Source organism: Tursiops truncatus, chromosome 5 (assembly GCF_011762595.2).
Source record: "Tursiops truncatus isolate mTurTru1 chromosome 5, mTurTru1.mat.Y, whole genome shotgun sequence".
Lineage (NCBI taxonomy): Eukaryota > Metazoa > Chordata > Mammalia > Artiodactyla > Delphinidae > Tursiops > Tursiops truncatus.
In genome coordinates, this window is record NC_047038.1 from 9,182,027 (window position 1) to 9,199,737 (window position 17,711).

A 17,711-nucleotide genomic window follows, 5' to 3' on the forward strand; every position below is an offset into this window, starting at 1 on the left:
TTATAATTTTACATGCACCGTTTAATGGTTCAGTTTTCTGGGACTTACACGTAGGAAAAATAGAGCATTCTTTATCAGAAACGTTTAAGGCAAATTTAGTTTTAAATTTTCTTTTTTCAGTAATATGCAAAGGATAATGAAAACGGAAGGATAACACGTGATTATGTAATTCTAGTAAGTATTTTTGCTATTGCTCCTCATATATGTGCAAAAACTGTTCACATCAAATAAACCAGGGCAAATATAATTTGTCATAACTATTGCCAAACAAATGCTAAAAAAGAAGTTTCTTGAAAACAGGGATTTCTTTCTCAATGCTAGCAGCTGAGTAGCACACAAAATAAGGTGCACATTGTTGTGTCAGCCAGAGAACTGGGAACAATCTTCATTGGAATGTTGTCCTAAATACTTAGAAGAAACAGAGTTTAAAGTCTTCAAAGGGTTTGAGAGCATATGTAAAGCATTGTGAATTTTTAGATATTGTGTGTGTGTGCAGGCGCATAAACTGGTGGCTGTGTTTTGATAAATGTTGCATGATTAGTAGAATTACTGAGTAAGTGGATGACAGGATATATTTTGCTTGACACAAAGATTTTATTTAGCACTTGCCATATTGAGCTAAAGACAACATAGCTGAACGAGTCTTTGAAAGATTTTCTTTGCAGTTATTCACATTCTATTTTTTGCTGAATTTGGGCAAGTTATCGAAGCATAGCACCAACTGATGTATCATTCAGTTTTCAACTTGAAGTGTTAGCTAAAGGCACTTCAAACTTTATTTCCCTTGGTAAGCCATCCAGAACTACTAATGTTAAAATACTCTCAATTTTTAATGAAAGTGAGAATCTGATATTCTAATGTATTTAGAAAACTCTAACACCAGTGTTCTTAGATAAACTTTTTTATTTTTATTATATGTAGATCACACTTAAGTACAGATCTATAGCACTTTAGTTCAACACATTTCTGAAAGAATTAAGAATTGAACTGCACTAAAATATTTTGTATAAATAACATAAACCAAAATAATCTTACATGACTAGCAAAATCATCATCAAGCATAGTGTGTATAGTTTAATTTGGATTACTTGAGCAAGTATTAGCTGTATAAAATAATGATAAAGGTGGTCAAAAAGTACAAACTTCCAGTTACAAGATAAATAATACTAGGGATGTAATGTACAACATGCTTAATATAATTAACACAGCTGTACGTTATATATAAAAGTTATTGAGAGTAATCCTAAGTGTTCTCATCACAAAAATGTATTTTTTTCTTTATTTTGTATCTATATGAAATTATGGATCTTCATTAAACTTATTGTGGTAATCATTTCATGATGAATATAAATCAAATCATGTATACCTTAAACTTATATAATGCTGTGTATCAATTATATGTCAATAAAACTGAAAGAAGACATAAATTTTAAATTTTTTAAATTAAATAATGAGAGCTTTAAAATTTTTAGATAAAAAAAGATTTAATATTTAAGTTGTCAAATATAATTTCCTTAAAATAGCATCCAAAATCATTAAAAAAAAAACAAACCCTCAATTTGAATTAAAGTAGCACAACTAAGAACAGACTAGTGTTTATGGTAGAAAGGAAGAAATTTCTAATATTATCCTTATCAATATTATGTTTTTTGGTTTTGTTTTTGCGGTACGCGGGCCTCTCACTGTTGTGGCCTCTCCCGTTGTGGAGCACAGGCTCCGGACGCACAGGCTCAGCGGCCATGGCTCACGGGCCCAGCCGCTCCGCAGCATGTGGGATCTTCCCGGACCGTGGCATGAACCCGTGTCCCCTGCATCGGCAGGAGGACTCTCAACCACTGCGCCACCAGGGAAGCCCCCTTATCAATATTATGTATACAAGCCTAGCTAATACAAAATCAGGGAAAGGTAAGTGCAAACAAATTAAAGAGAATTAGGAAACAACAAATAACTCTCCATTCATTTTTTCCAGAAACTATTTATTTTGTATCTGGTAAGTACCAACTATTGCTGTTTGGACTCTGAGAAATAAAATTAATTATCACAGAAAGATACTGTCAAGAGCAGAGCTGAGCTGGAGAGAGGGAAGCCACTGGGTTGGAGTAGCTGATTAAAGCAACAAGTCAAAATGGAAGGAACGGTCAAGCCTTTAATCACCATGGTAGTATAAGAGGCTTGACTGAAAACAGCTCCTCTCCCACCATTCCATTTTTCTCCATGGAATAGTGCAAGGCTAGTGCCAAGGATCTGGGTAGAAGTGGAGAATCCCTGATGAAGGAGCTCTGGAAAAAAAAAGCCTCCTCCCATTTTATGGACTTCAGCTCAGGGAGCAGGAGGGAGGGGAAGGGCTAAGAGGGGAAAATTATTGAGTACTGAGTTAGAGTAGAAGATAATGTCTTTAAGACTCACCACCTTTCCCCCATGAGAAGGTGTCAACAGAGATGCCTGAGAAAGACTTTGGCCAAATGCCTTCAACAAGGAGACCTCCGAAAGGGAGGACATGAGTTCTTGACTGCAACTGCCTTCTGAGAGTACACTTCACTGGTTGCGCACCAAGTCTGATGTGGGGAAGGCAGTTTTCCCCCGTGAGGCCTGCCAGGTAAAACCTTTGTAATTGCCCATAGTGGAGCCTGAAAAAAAATCACACACAGGATTTTGACCTGGAGCCAACTCCTTCTTATTCACAAGAATCAAAATAATAATTTTTAAAATATAAATATTTTAATTCTTCATATTGATTTCACTTATTTAAAAAAATATTTAATAAATAATATTTTATCAAAATATATTGGTACAGATAAGTATACTGTTGCAGATGAGATTAAAGGAAAATGAATGTGAGCTAGTATAACTTAGAAATATTTTGTAAATATTTATAAATTGAGCTTAACAGAAAGAAATGGTATAAAATTACATGTGAATGTCGATGTACTAATGAAGTCAAAAGACTATAACTGCCTTTTAAGTTATTCAACTGAAAAATTATTGTTTTCCTCAATGAAATTTCAGAGTCAAGAATAACATGTAACAATTAGCATAAACTAAATTCCACTTAGTGTTCAGTAGTTTCACACTATTGATGCTTGATTCATTTAATAAGTAAAAATGGAAATAGAAGTGCCTACTTCTTCGGTAATTGTGAATATCATAAAAATTAGTAAAGTTTGGTTGGGAGGCCAGAAAGGAGTGTGGGAAATAGCATGTGATTCTTACAAGATAATGAAAAGGCCATAAAGACAGTAGAGAAATGCACACTTGGAGATTACATTGATTTCAGGGAGAGAGACATTAAATGACAGAATGAAAAATCTGAATTACATGTACAAATAAAATCCTCATACCAAAAATTCACACTTTTTAAATGTGCAATTCATGGTTTTTAGTATATGCAGAGTTTTGCAACCATCACCATTGCTTAATTTTAGAAAATCATCATCACCATGATGGAGATATTTTAGGGAAATTAATCTGACAGCAGAATACTTGGATAGAAAAAGTTATAGAGGTATACTGAAAGTGACAGAAACCTAATTCAAATGAGCCTTGACATAAATGCCCGTGAAATGCCAGGAGACATTGCATATTTATGGAAAGGTCAGGGATTCATCTGGGTTTCAGCAACAATTGGTCTCTAGGACTTATACAGCACTAAGAATTTCTTTTAGTTCCTCACCCCTACTTCTCTGTTGACTTAGCCAGATTCCTCCTCTCTCATCGTTTTGCTGTGGTTTCCCTCATTTGGCCAGGTTTGGGCTACAAATAGGACACACTTTGTATACCTTAAACTCCAGTAGAGAGGTAGAGAGACAGAGACCTATCTTTTTCTTTGCTGTATTAAAAGAAAAAAGGTGGGAAGATGCACTGTGGGTATAATGTGCTAGCACTGGTAGGACCTGTCCACTGCAGATGAAAGTAAGGGGTGGATAGGGAGTGACATCATGTAAGAAAATGGGAGAACTCACAAAACCCTCATGATGAAGTGAGAGAAGGAGCAGCTTTGAGATCAAACAGTAGGTAATGGATAGTCCAGATGAATTAATAAGCTGCATTCATGTCATGAACTAATGACACGGTGAAATGTGTACATGAATACACAAAATACAATAGTTATTGTTAGCTGTTACAACTTTTCGTTTGTGTGTCTGTTTTTTAACTTGTCTTGTGGAGGAAATGTGTTAGCAAGTAAATTTCTACAGTATTAAAAGAAGCATTGATCACTGAGTTTGTTATTTTGACTAATTCCTAGAATTTGGGGGGAAAAATAAGTGCCAATAGTTTGGAAAGCATGAAGTTGAGATTTGAGTTTTAAAAGCATGAGTTTAGCATATAGTTATTAATGACCACGAACTATAATAATGGTAGACAAAAAAGAAACAAAATTACAGCCATAAAGTTGTATAATAACAACTATATTCAATTCAATAGCATTAAGTAGGTATATCAAATAATGTGAAAATGAACAAGTTAAGCAATGAGTTGCTGTATTGGGGGCTTTTGGCTCGACATTTAGAAACGACTACGAACAATTAGTAACATCTAATTTGCTAGTCATAGAAAAGTTAAGAAATTGGCTAAAATCTTCCCATGAACATGTTGAAAATATATTATCCCAGGATGTTCAATGAATTTTTTAAAACTTAGCTTTACTTTTAACATATAAAATGTGATAACAGTACAAATCTATTTTTTTTAATCTAAGTTATTTAATAATCTACGGAGGCTGCAGGGAGAATGAGATGTGTTGTTACTTGCACAGAAAAAAGGTCGACTGCCAAGTATGTTTGACATTAATTGCAACTGCTACCTAATTCTGTAACAAAAATAAGAAAATGGGAAGACCTATTTTTTTTTACATCTTTATTGGAGTATAATTGCTTTACAATGATGTGTTAGTTTCTGCTTTATAACAAAGTAAATCAGTTATGCATATACATATGTTCCCATATCTCTTCCCTCTTGTGCCTCCCACCCTCCCTATCCCACCCCTCCACGTGGTCACAAAGCACCAAGCTGATCTCCCTGTGCTATGCGGCTGCTTCCCACTAGCTATCTACCTTATATTTGGTAGTGTATATATGTCCATGCCTCTCTCTCGCTTTGTCACCACTTACCCTTCCCCCTCCCCATATCCTCAAGTCCATTCTCTAGTAGGTCTGTGTCTTTATTCCTGTCTTACCCCTAGGTTCTTCATGACATTTTTTTTTTCTTAAATTCCATATATATGTGTTAGCATACAGTATTTGTCTTTCTCTTTCTGACTTACTTCACTCTGTATGACAGACTCTAGGTCTATCCACCTCATTACAAATAGCTCAATTTCGTTTCTTTTATGGCTGAGTAATATTCCATTGTATATATGTGCCACATCTTCTTTATCCATTCATCCGATGATGGACACTTAGGTTGTTTCCATCTCCGGGCTATTGTAAATAGAGCTGCAATGAACATTTTGGTACATGACTCTTTTTGAATTATGGTTTTCTCAGGGTATATGCCCAGTAGTGGGATTGCTGGGTCATATGGTAGTTCTATTTGTAGTTTTTTAAGGAACCTCCGTACTGGTCTCCATAGTGGCTGTACCAATTCACATTCCCACCAGCAGTGCAAGAGTGTTCCCTTTTCTCCACACCCTCTCCAGCATTTATTGTTTCTAGATTTTTTGATGATGGCCATTCTGACTGGTGTGAGATGATATCTCATTGTAGGGAAGACCTATTTTGGTAGTGCATTTTCTGAACGTTATGTCTTATACAAAGTAACAACTCAGAAAATATTCCTAAATTGATCTTAATAGAATGAATTGATATAAAACTACATATGAATGTCAATGCACTGAAGGAGACAAAAGATATGACTGCTTTTTATAATTACTCTACAAAAACAGATTGCCTCTCTGAATGAAATTTCAAAGCCAAAAGTAACATGTGACGATTATCATATATACTAAATTCCACTTGGTGTTCAACAGTTTCACATCATTGCTATTTGATTCATTTAATAAATAAAAATGAAAATAGAAATGCCTGCTGCTTTGATCATTCTTTGCAAAATATTTAGCTTATTTTCTCAGGTCCTTGATTTACTCTGAGCATTTATAAAAAATGATTTCTGCATTCAATTGCTTTGGAAAATATGCTGTTATAATTTAGTCTTGTTAAATTAGTGTTTCCAAGTGTTGCTATTTATCTCAAATTTGCTTGTTTCCTTAGCACTTCTTCATTTAAACAAAAAAACAGCTTCTTTTATTCACTTATTTAAATTTTTATCTATGTAGTGCCAAAACATAAAACTTTAACACTTTTGAATTGATGTAGGCTGCTTCCAAGTGAAAAATATGCACGTAAAGGTCAAAGCAATTTATTCCTCATCGCCAAAGTTTAAGTTGAAGAGAGGTGGGAAATACTACTATTTTGTTCAGATCTGAATAAGCAATCTGACCACATAACAACAAGCAGCCATCGCTGCTCTACACAGCGATCAGGCCAGCTCTTGTTCAGGACACACACTTTGGAAATCTTTAAAATACGGATATCTTGGTGAAGAGGTATTCAAAAAAGTTCCCATTTTTAAAAGCTGTCCTTGCTTTAGGAACACATCAGAATTGTGCAAAGGTGACTTTTTTCTATTGTTGATCTTATTTCCAGCTGAAGCATTGCTAAAGGGAATAAAAGATATACCAGGAAGCAAGCTACTTGCCCTACAACATTAGTATAGTCTTTTTACAAGACAAATATCTTGACCTATAAGTTTCTGTGAGGTGTTAGGTTACGGAGGGGAGAAATATCTTCCCCACTAGTTCAAATATGATATAAAGGAATCCTGAGTATGTGTATAAAATGTTATTATTTTCTCAGATTACAAGAAAACAATAAATAATGTCATGAATTAGGAGTGATGATGACACTCATCATCATATAAAGTGATTAGGCTATATCATCTTCCAGATTTGTTTGTTTTAATTTTTTACCATTTTGATGTGATTACTTTCAGCCAATACTAGGCAATCCCATAGTCAATTCAGGATTATGCAATTATATATACTGTACTCCCAAAGCTATTTCAGAGTTAATAATAAGCCAGAATTACATGTTCTATATGCACCAAAATTCCTTCAGAAGTCCTGACTGAAAAAAGGCTTTAATCAGCTTAGTTGACTTCAATGTTTTTTAAATAGGCAAAAGGCCAAGAGAGTCTTATGAAACTGCTATGTATTCATATCAAAATGTTTCAGAAATGCACTGCTCTTACATATATAAAAGGCACTTTGGTTGCACTTTGGAATCAAGGCGTTAAAATGTACATCTTGTATGACTTTAGTTTAAAGGGCTGTCAACTGTCCAGGCAGCTGCAGTACAAAGCTAGGCAAGTCTTTAATCTTCAAAGAAAAAAAAGTAAAGAGAATAAATTCAGCTATTAGCTTGAAGGTAAAAACAAATGAAAAGAGAAGGTGAAAGCAAACAGCATTAGAGTTACTTAGTTTTCTTATTAGAAGTGTGAAATTATATTATCAGTGTATGGTAAATTATGCATGTGTGTGTGTGTGTATATGTATATATAATACCATTTTCTAAGGATGAATTCCATAATAAAGTAAGTTATTATTAACACAGAACTGACTTATAAGTCTGAACATTTAACTAAAATATCTATTTTGAGCATATTTAGATTACGTCAAGGTTGATTATTTGATTTTTACTTGTGAAGAGAAATAATTTTTCACTTTTATAATTGACAGAGCTCTTACATAGTTTTGATACAGACGGTAAACTATTAATAGTTATATCAAACATTAATTTTGAAATCCTTGTGATAGAGAGTCCCGGTTTCTTTTTAAAGATCTTTATAAAGATCTTTAGGTCTTTACTACACTATCAGATTATCCTACTTTTTAAAATTTACTTATTTCTAGCTAATTCTTTCTTTAGATTCTAAGCACATGCTTTAGATTACCTTAGTAGCTTATGCATTAAAGCTTTGTGCTGTACAGTACATCCCTGTCGCTACTGGGAACACACAGTACAGCACAGGGAACTCTACTTAATATTCTGTAATAATCTCTATGGGAAAAGAATCTGAAAAACAATGGATATATGTACAGGTATAACTGAATCACTTTGCTGTATACCTGAAACAAACACAACATTGTAAAAAAACTATACTCCAATATAAATAAAAATTAAATAAAAAACTTTGTGCGGAAGATGTTCCAAGATAAGCTAGTTTCCTTATAAATACTGTCTATTATGTTGGTAATCTTTTTTCCCAGTTTCTTCTTCAAATTTAATATTTCTACATTTCATCATAATGTATGAGTACCTTTGTTTGCAGTTTTAATTTAAAAATTGATTTTATTAAAGAAATACATATGCATAGAACTTAATAAATAATTTCATGAGGTTACTTCATCCCCTATACAAATTTTTATTCCTAGACACAGGTTATTCCAACATATTTAAATAACATGTTTAATAACTTTTTTGCTGTTCACTGAAGAGTTAGATGGTTGGATGGTTGGATGGATGGGTAGATGGATGGATGGTTGGAGAGACAGACAGATTGATTTTTGACCAAAGTAAAGTTTAGTTCTCTTAATTTTATCCCTAGAAGACTCAAATATGCACTCCAAATTTTTTTCTTCACATTCATCAAGTACAGTTAAATTACATTTTTTTACCTTGATCTCCATGATAGTTACAGCAGGTATTTACATTTACAAACTTTTATTGCGCTGTATACATAAAATATGTGCAATTTGCTATAGGCTAGTTATAAATCAATGACAGAGAAATCAGTTTATGAGTAAATCAAATGGCTTGCTTTTAGTGAACCTATATGTATCCCCAAATAATCAACTTTTACTCTCTTAAGTGTAAAGCTAACCTTATATTAAATAATTTTAGAACATTTAGTAATAGTCTTCAGTTTCCAAATTTAATTTCTCCAATTTCCAAGATAAAAATGTATTGCACAAAGTTTTTCGTGTTCTTTTAATGACTTACAGGCTACTCTCCTATAGAGCAAATAAATATTACTTCCTTATTAAAAATTCTTTCAATACTCTTCATTCTTATAAAGTTCAAACAACTTAACATGGTACTCAATATCATGGTCTTTCTGCAACTGCAAGCCATCCTTTTTTTTTTCTGTTCCACTGGTCATACAAAGAGATAAATATACAGTCATAGGACATTACAGAACAAATGTGGGAAAGGGTCCAATCTACAAATGTCGCTACATCCAGCCCAATAGGTGAGAATCTTTTACTTATTTTTTAAGCAATTATTTCACAATTACAAAAACAATAAAAAAAATACACTAAAATTCAAACAAAAAAGTAATATATAGCAATAATTGAAATAATAATTTTATTTGCCATGTAAATATACTCCCTAGAGTAATTATTGTTAGCAGTTTGGCATATGTATTGTATACCTTTCAGACTGTTCACTATGCATTCACAAGATAGATGTACACACATACACATATTTTGTTTTGCAACCTTAGCTTTTCAACAACAGAAAAAGCCATTCATACATTTCTAGGTCGCTGCTACCCATCAACCTTCTTCTGATTAATGGCTCCAGTGTCTCATACTATGACCAGAGCATGCTTTATTTAATAATTTCTCTATTTATGAATATTTATTGTTTTTAGCATCAAACGGTCTTAGGAATTTTTTCTTCAGTACTAACTGCTAAAAGTTCTGTGGTCAAATTCTTAACCATTTCCCAAATATTTGTGCAGGTTTCCCTAATTCTTATTTGTATTTTTTTTTTTTTTTTTTTTCTTTTTTTTTTTGCGGTACGTGGGCCTCTCACTGTTGTGGCCTCTCCTGTTGCGGAGCACAGGCTCCGGACGCGCAGGCTCAGCAGCCATGGCTCACGGGCCCAGCCGCTCCGCGGCACGTGGGATCTTCCCGGACCGGGGCACGAACCCATGTCCCCTGCATCGGCAGGCGGACTCTCAACCACTGCGCCACCAGGGAAGCCCTCTTATTTGTATTTTTAATGTCTCTTCTGAATTTCTGTATTAAAATACCTCTTTCTTCCGTTCAATTATATATTTATGTTTATATACAATATTAGTAGTGAGTTCTTTGTCAGCAACTGAGTTTCTAAAACACTATTAAACTCCTAGGAAATGTATGTTGATGTCAAATATAAATGAATAAATAAATTTCTCATCATAAAGTTACCTTTATTCAACTGTCAGATAAAATGTTTTATTCATTTTCTCCTAGTTGAGACTGTCAGAATTAACCACTGTTTTATTATTTTTACTTTTCACTTTATGCATGTCCCGGTAATTTTTCTCCTCTGTTTTCCTGTGATTCATGTATTCATTCCGAACCGGTCAGGCCAGATACCAGACAAAGCAGGCTGAGTCAGGTTGGAAAACTCTCTGCCTTCAAAGTCTTAAGTGTGAGAGATAAGAGGCAATCACACAGCTGTGTATGTACAACTTTTCATATATTTTATTCAGAAAATCTAGAGCACTGTAGTAATATGTAATGAGGAGACCTAATTTAATTTATCACACAGTTACCATATCACGCAGAACCTTGCATGTTACATTTTTTGGTCTTTCTCTTTATAACACTGAGATCAATTTAAGGTTTTTACAGTAAGGTGACATGCTCAGATTTTCACTTTGAAAGATAACTCTAGCTGTAATATATATAGTAAAAAGGATAAAAATGAATGTAGGGTTGTAGGAGGATGTTGCATCAGTACAGGAAAGATGGTATGGTAGCTGGGTTACAAATAATGAGGATGGAAATGGAGAGAAGTTCATGCATTTGGAGTGAAACTGGCAAGACTTCATGTAGGATTGAATATGAGGCTCTAAAGGAAAATGAATTGGCAAGGATTGGCTCCACCTTTTGCATTTTGGCTTCAATATCTGAACAGATGAGAGAATAAACATTGGTTGAGTGGAAAAGATAATGAGCCCAGATATGTAGGTGAGTTTTGGGCTCCTGTCACACATCCAAGTTTGTAGATGCTGCATAAGCTAGTTGGATATGCTGGTGTGGAATTTAGCAGGTTCTCATATACTTGAGAGGTGTTTGAAGACTAGAAAACTCCAACTTCAAGAAGTAACAAAAATCAGAGTAATGAAAAACGATTAATGGAACATAATTTGGTATGTGGGCAAAATGAGTTTTATAATTTTAAAACTATAGGTTTTTTTTCCTAAAACTTACCACAGATAAGTAATTATTAACTAAATCCACATAGAACATGCAGAGAAAGTTAAAATACTGTTTTAACATGTCTGAATTTTTGACAAAGACAATTCAGATTTAAAGCTTTGAAGTTTATTGTTATTTGATCTGTTTTCAGAATAAGCTTTAGCCCATCTTATGTAGTCACTTCCTTATTACTTTGCATCCCATAAATATAATGGATTTGTGAATACAAAATGGCTTTAATCCATGGTACAATACGTTGGTGGAAAAGAAGAGAGGATTATATGACAGAACTTGATTTAGAAATTTGTGGATGACTCCATTTCTATGTTAACTTTTATTTGAGAACTAAATCCAGATAAGGTCAGTCTCTATTTATTATATTTCATGTAGAATAGTATTTCAAAGATACATTTCTCAAAGCATAGCTTTGATGCTTACTCTGAATCAGCAGAAAGGCACTTTATTCAAAGTGTAAAGTATGCTTTCACTTTTGTTATTTCTGACTGCTGTCTCATGCTATCATACCCCTGCAGGGAAGCATCATAAACCTATGACTTGTCCAGTAGGTAATAATGCAAAAATATACATGATAAAAACTGCCAAATAGATCCCCAAAAAGTCAAAAAATAGACACCAGCCTTTTACATTGTACGATTTTCTACACACATACAGTTTCCATTCAAATTGTTGATCAAGTTACAATAATTTGTTCAAATTTAACCTCAAAGTTCCACATGAGTCTACCTAATATTTAATATCAGAAGGAGGTAGTTTGTTCATTTAAGGTTTTATTCACTTAGATTTCTTCAAGTGAATTTTAATGTAAATTGTATTTCGCCTACAGGAATAGATTTCCCATCTTATTAAGTGATTCCATTTTAAATTTCAAATAGGAAAAACTACAATTAACCCTTATTCAAAGTAATAGGATTTATATTTAAAAACATGAGTCTCCTCTTGAGAAGAAAGCTTTATGCTTTTCCTTAAAAATTATATATATGAGGTCTCCAAGAGAAGAGACATCAGCTAACATCCTTAATGTTCTGATGTACAAGTTGTAGATATGATCAAAGTCTCAGTTATTTGAATTTAAAAATACACACTGTGAGATTCATAACAGAAAATCTAGAGCTGAATATGTTAATAGGCAATAATAATAAAAGTGAGAATGTATTCTTGGAATAAAAGGGATAAAGAGTCAATCATTTTTGTTTTAAGTCTCTCTGGCTGTCTAAAAATGACAGAGAATTCGCTTTTCTTGAAGAGGACTGTGAACATGAAGGGTTAGAATTATGGGAAAATGAAAAGCAAGAGCAGGCAGTGAGCAAAGCTTTACTGATTTGCATTCTACTTAGAATTTTCAGAGCTCATTCTACATAGAATTATTCCTGCTATCTTTGCAGTCTTTTTCTCTGTGTTACTAAATTCTTCTAAATATCTGTCCAACTCCTCTTTTAATGCCTGCAAAATGCACCCTCAGTGGACGTTTTAAACTGACCTCTGTTATGTTTGTGACAGAAAATACAAACATAGATGATTTGAACAACTCAAGAAGAAAATAATGTCTAACACTCTACAGTGTTAATGAAAATAGCCAGAATGCAGCTCATAATATATTCATCCATTCATTCACTTAACATTGAAGCCAAGCTCCACATCCCAGGCTCCATTCTAGACTCTTCAGATATATTGGGGAGCTTAAATTGTAGCATGATGTAGAAAATAATCTTTATGATATTTCCTGGATATATAAGAGGCAAATATCATAATAATCCCTATAGTGACTAATGTAGCTTGCCTTCAGTAGGTAAGCTTTGGTAGGAGCATTTTCTCTATTCAGGTACCATTCTGAGTTCTTCAATGTCAGGTGACTGCTGTCACAAAGAAAGGAAGAATATACACATTTGCAGACATATGTAGTGAATCTGTGTATACTGTCTCAAAATCTGTGCAGAAGTACCAGATTACATCCAGTAATGATTATTTGAAATACTAATTGAAACCATTTTATAAGTCCTTGCTTTAGATACATTTGGGCTTTTTTTTTTAAGGTTGTCATCTCTTTTCACAGTCTAAGACAGTGTTTTGTATGAGAACATTGAGGACAGATTGCATGGTGCAGGGGGTGGGAGGAAGAAATATTTGGTTGTATATATTCTTAGGTTGTTCCTGAGGCTTGTGAAAAGCAACAGGAGAGAGGAATCATGAGGACAAAAATCTTAAAAAAAAAAAAAAACTATTTACAGTGTCAATAAAATACAGCATGATGCTCTGTGCTTTTGTTATGCTGTAGAGAAAAATGTTTATGAAGACATAAATTATGTGAACTGCTGAGTTTTTCTGACAATTTTTATTTCTTTTACCTTGCAAGTATAAACAAGATAAAAGAAATATTACTCTTGTTATTACTGTAGCATTGGCAGGGATGGATCTTATGAATATTATTGCAACTCAAATTCTTGTGGTTGGCCAGTGGAAGAAAACTGATCAAGTTCAGCTCTTCAGGTTATACAAACCAAAGAAGTAAGAGTTACTTTCCCTTCACATCATCCTTCTACTTAATTAAAAACACACTAAAGTAACCTCATTTATCTGGTGATGATAAGCAAATTAACTCGCACAATAATAAACATTTTACTGAATGCTTTTCAAGTGTCTGCATCATTTGGTAGTGATCAAGACTGAAATTCACAAGACAATAGACAGTTATTTGAGTAAGATATTGTATTAGATGATGTTGGTACCCTACCCAGATCTCCATCCTCCAGCATCTGTAAGTGCTAACGCTAATGCTCATAGCTGCCCCCTTTCCTAAATAATTGCTTCTGCCAGCAGAAGCCACCTTTGTTGGGAGGTTACACACTCACCCATCTGCTCTGAAGGCAGTCTCTCTATCCAACGAATGGATGGTATAAGGGTATCTTTGCTTCAGAAGGGCAAAACTCTGCAGTAGGGTTTATATTTCAGAGGTCCCTTCCTTCTCTGTAGACCAAGCAAAGGCTAGATTTGATTCAACTTGATATCCTTGGTTGACCCCTCACCCTTATTCTTTACCCACTTCAGATTTTTTTCAGGAAAAGCACTCCCTTAATATGTCACTGGTACCCAAATCTCCTTCTCAGATTCCGCTTCTAGGGAACTGAACTAAGACAGATATTATGAGCTTTTGAAGTACTGCACACTTGTACCTTCAAATAAATTACATAAACTGTGGGCATGGAACACTTTCTTAGGCTTTTTCTTATCTTCTTTCTTTCTTGGTATGATGACGTGAAGATTACTCAGGAATCACCACATATCTGACTTACTCATAAAGCACATGTTCTATGATGTGGTCAGCAATTTTTTTTTTTTCCTGTAAAGAACCAGATGGTAAATATTTGGGGGCCTTACTGGTCATAATGTCTTAGTCATAGCTACTCAACCCTACTTTTGTAGTGTGGAAAGACCATAGATAATCATAAGCAAATGAATGTGGCTCTGTTCAAATAAAACTCTACTGACAAAACAGAAGACACCTGGATTTGACCCCAGCTTGCTGACCCATGTTCTATGATATCAACCCAATTTACTCAATCTGAATCATCAAGGTTTATGCCTTGGTACGTTTAATGAAGGATCAAAAGTAATTCTGTTAAAATCCACATTTTTTGCTATTATGTTTTATTTCCTCTCATTAGCTTTATATTTTGAGCACATTTTTGTCTCTTTTGTATTCTTAAATTATAGTTTACTGTTATGCTGGTTGTTAATGTTTTTGATACTATTTTTCTTTAATTATTCTTTTATTTTTTTCTGCTCTATCATTAATCTCTGCTCTTTGCTCAAGTTTTCATTCTTCTCAGCTCTTGGTTGTTCTTGCTTTGAGAAAAAGATAAAATCCCCCAGGAAATATGATGGTGTAGGTAGGTTAAGAACTAGCTGGAAGATTATTCTACCAGGAAAAAGAACAAACTCTGCCATGTTTTGTTTATGGTATACAGTATTCCACCTGCCCCCTTCCTGTGTTTTATGGATCAAAATTATTAATTCTTTAAGGCAGCTTCTAGGCTTATAATACAATGACATGTAACCTCTGATTGTGTTATATTAATACAGTAGTTTAGTACAGAGTAGGTATCAATAAATGTTGGATTAACAAATTCATCATTAGATCACTCAACCTATATGGTTTCCTATTCTGGGGCTGTTGATTTATGGGGCCTGTCTTCCAGACCATTCTTTCTATCAATAGGATGTAAGGTTAATATTTAAAAACAATTTTTTAAACTCTTCATTTATACTCAGAAGTCAGTCATCAATATCCTTATCCAAAAATATGCTATATAAATGTACTTTATTCCAGTTTCCAAGAGCTCTTAATTGGATGAACCATTATTTCCATTACTGCTACAGAGGCTTGTTCTTGGCAGATTAATTTGTAAATAAACAGGTTCTATTGAGAGTTCATTATTTTTCATTTCACAAATACTATTGGTCTTTTATTGGTAGTGATGGTGCACTATACATTTTCATATTCTTTGTAGCTAGACATATGCTATTATATTGATTGTTGTTTGGAATTCTGAGATTATGAGAAAGCTGATAGTTAGTCTTTTTGTCCTCCTCCTCTTCATTTTCCTTCTCCTTCCTTTTGTAAGATGAAAGTTGCAGAAGATATCCAAGATGATGATATAAAACTAAGGGAAATAGTTCAGTGAAAAAAACAAAAATTCTAATTCAACTTCAAAAGCATGCCTGTAATTGTCACTTGAAACCATTTAGCACAATTGCACCATTTGACATCCTTAATACCTTCTTTCCACCAAATCATTTTTAAGCTTCTTGATGGATGTTAAATTATTAAATAAAATTATTTTATATGTCTTTCTAGTAGCTTAATAATTTCTTCTCAAATTAAGGTCAAACTAAATACACCATTGTATTAATGTTTGCCTCATAATTCATATATTTTAAATATATGGATATGTCTAAGCTAATGTAAGAATCAAAGAAATCTGAAATAAAATGGTATTATAAAATCTTGCAAGTCAGTCTAATAACTGCATGCTTTTATGATACAGTGTTTCATATAGTGAGCTATTTTTATGTTGTTCACTCACTAATTTATTTCCACAACCAAATACATATTGACGACTATTTAGATGTTACTTATTTCAGATGCCAACATTTTGAGAAGGAGGTAGGAAATACAAAGATAAATAAAACATAAGTTCTTCTCTAGAGGAATTTAACATCAGAGGGAAAAACAAAGATGAAAAAGAAAAACTCCAAACTAAGGCAGAAATGAGTGACTGAAAATATTTACAAATAAAAGGCTATGAAGGTTAAGGTATTGAGGAGAATGCACAAAGTTGAGAAATCAAGAAATCTAGGGGCTTCCTTGGTGGCGCAGTGGTTGAGAGACCGCCTGCCAGTGCAGGGGACATGGGTTCGTGCCCCGGTCCGGGAAGATCCCACATGCCGCGGAGCAGCTAGGCCGGTGAGCCATGGCCGCTGAGCCTGCGCGTCTGGAGCCTGTGCTCCGCAACAGGAGAGGCCACAACAGCGAGAGGCCCGCGTAACGCAAAAAAAAAAAAAAAAGAAATCTAAAGAAAGCAATGTTTAAACTTCATCTAGAAAATGAGTAAGATTTCTCCAAGTATTGTTATTAAGGAGGGCATACAAGGTAAGGGTGACCCTAAATTAAAGCACAGAAGCAATTCAGCCTGAAACTTATTAAGAAACAATGTTAACATAGTTTGGTATAAAATATACATGGACAAGGATAGCAGTTCCAGGATGGTGGCATAAGAAATTCCACAGACCCTCTCCCCCGAGTTACAACCCTAACTGGTGAAAATATGGAAAAAAATATTTACAATCTCTTGAAATTGTTCTAAGGGCATACTACACATGGAGAAACATTTATTTAAGAAAACCTACTACATCTCCATGAGAACAGTGAGAGTCTTGTGTCATTTGAGCCATGACCTGCCCTGGTCTCCCCAGCAGAGCCTGACAGAACCTTTATTCCAGGCATGTGCAGCCAAGAAGAGTGACCACCTCTCCCAGCTCCTAATCTAGGGCTGTGGTTTCTCCTTGGGAGGGGTAAGCCACCACCATTCCACATTCTACTCCCCCACCCTCCATCCTGCTCGATGTTACAGAAGCTCAATTCCAGACAAGAGCAGCAGAGACGTCCAGGGCTCTCTTCTTCTACCCATCCCTCCCTTGAAAGATGAAAGCTCTACTCTAGAGGCGGTAGGCCAAGAGCTCTGGTCCCTGATCACTCTCACTGCCAGCTCTTTTGTAGGGAGGAGGTTCCACTCTGGGACAGGAACAGGGGCTACCTTCCCCTCCCAAATGAAAAAAAAATCCGATTAAAAAAATAAACAAAGGATCTGAGTAGACTTTTCTCTAAGATGATTTACAAATGGTCAATAGACACAAAGATACTCAGTATCATTAGCAATTAAGTTATTAGGGATCTACAAATTATAGGCTTGCCATGTGAATCCTAGGTACTACAAAGTTGGAA